Here is a 2,038-nt window from a genome sequence, read left to right as displayed (position 1 = left end):
GCACTTTCTCACACAAAAAAATCAAAAATAAGGAAAATTAAATGCTTTTTATTAATGAATTTGCCACACAGAGATATTTTTTAGTGGGTAAACATACATGGCCATTTGTGGGATAGAGATAGGGCCTTCTGTCTATTTCTAGCCCATTATTTCTGCAGCCTCAGCCAGTGCCTACACAACTGTGTTCAGTGGAAAGTCTCTTTGTGCCGAATCCAAAGCTTCAGAAGGAGCAATTAAATGTTCATGAGACATAAACGTGGAAAAGTGGAAAAAGCAATTTTCTCCTTACAGATAGATCATTTGAATAAAACTTGGTATCAAAGATGACTGAAGAGAAACTTTCCCGATGACGCTGTGGGTGTGAACATTTTCATAGAGGTTTTCCCTAGAAACAGTTTTGCACAATAGCTGCCAAACCTGGCCCAGGTGTTTCACATCAGTCTTCTGAGATGGTATCTTCACTGAGGTCAGCAGAAACTCTAGCTGAATTTCCTTAAATCCTATACCTCTAAGACCAAGTGCAACTTAGGCCTTAGGAATTTTGTACCACTTTGGCCAGTTCTGTGTGTCTGGTAACCTTAGCCACTAAAAGACTGCTTTTAAATCATTTCTAGGTAACAATTAGATTAAAATTTGTCCTTTGAAGTCTGCTTCCAGTTGGCATTTTGGATATCACTTAAATTGAATCTCTGCTTCTGTGCTCATATGTTGGGCATGTTGGCCATGGGGCCTATTAAATGTTTTTTTTAAAAAAACAAATTTCATTTTAATATTGTTAAAACAGTAACACTAAAAGCATGAGACTATGAATATGCAGTGCAAGTCAATCCAAATAGAATTCTGATTTAGAATTGATGATGTGTAAGATCCTAACGGTAACTATTATAAACATATGTTCTTTGTCAAGATAAGCTCTCAGATACAGAATTCTAAAAATCCTAAAACTCCATCTCCTAAGGTACCAGCAAAGAGGAAAGGGATTTTTAACCGAGAGCAGGGTAGGAATGGAGTTGCTGGTTACCAGGGGAGGAATCTGAGTCATCACAGCAGGAAGGTTAGAGAAAGACAGTGCATTACACAGGGTTCTATGGCTTCAGAGAACACTAACTAGTCTAAACTATATTTTTAAAACTTTTTTCCCCCAGTCCTAAAATTCATCCAGGAGACAGAGGCTGGTGTAACTGCAAAGCAGAGAAAATGGATCAGCCTGGAGGGCTGCTCCTAGTCGGAGAGGTCGAATGGCATCTTGCTGATGACCTCCCCACTCTCGTCGACTATGGTGTGGTAGACCCAGCGGCGGTTGCAGCGGCAAGTGGGCCCGCACTTGGTGGAGTTACACTTGGGGCACGGGTAGAAGCAACCCTGGCAGTCTTCATCAAGGCAGTCACACAGGTCAGCCTGATTGAAGGTGAGCCTGCCCTTTTGGTCATACTTGTTGACTTCGCGTTTTACAGGAACAAACTCATTCTTCCTTGCCATTTGCCCTTCCTTTATCAGCTGCCTTAATTTAGGGTTGAAGTTGGCTACCTGAGGCCCGGGATTTTGAAATGACAACCGTTTTAACTGCCGCTCCACCCGTTTCATCTGCTTCAGTTCCATCTCACTTGGTTTCTCAGGAGAACTTGGACGTGCAGGTCTTTCTCGCACGGAACTGCTTTTTTCTGCTTGGTCACTCATTTCTGCTCACCTGGGGACACAAACAAAGTCAGCAACCAATTTGTGGGAGCTCAGTCAACCATGAGGACGCTGGAGCTGGTAAACGTCATTTCAGAATGGGCCTATGAAGTTTTTACTTCCAACCTGGGTTAAGTGGATAGGAGCAAGTTTATCAACACCAACAAATCTTTGGACAAAAGTGCTTTTATCAGATAGTATTTCCGCCTTTATTCAACCATCTCTTTTTTCTATCAACTGTTGAAATAACCATTCATGTTGGTCTAGACTAGTACTTCTCAAACATTAATGTGCATATGAATCAGGAAACATCTTGTTAAAAACTAGATTATGATTCAGTTAGGACTGGGGTGGGGCCAGAGAG

General features: G+C 41.6%; 1 pseudogene; it reads right to left on the bottom strand.

The window, feature by feature from the left end:
• Nucleotides 1-1,212: 1,212 nt before the first annotated feature.
• LOC108634781 lies at nt 1,213-1,677 on the bottom strand (annotated as a pseudogene).
• Nucleotides 1,678-2,038: the final 361 nt, after the last annotated feature.

This window comes from Capra hircus, unplaced genomic scaffold, assembly GCF_001704415.2.
Source record: "Capra hircus breed San Clemente unplaced genomic scaffold, ASM170441v1, whole genome shotgun sequence".
Taxonomy (NCBI): Eukaryota; Metazoa; Chordata; class Mammalia; order Artiodactyla; family Bovidae; genus Capra; species Capra hircus.
The sequence above is the reverse complement of the archived record's forward strand: the minus strand, read 5'-3'. Positions and strand labels throughout refer to the sequence as shown.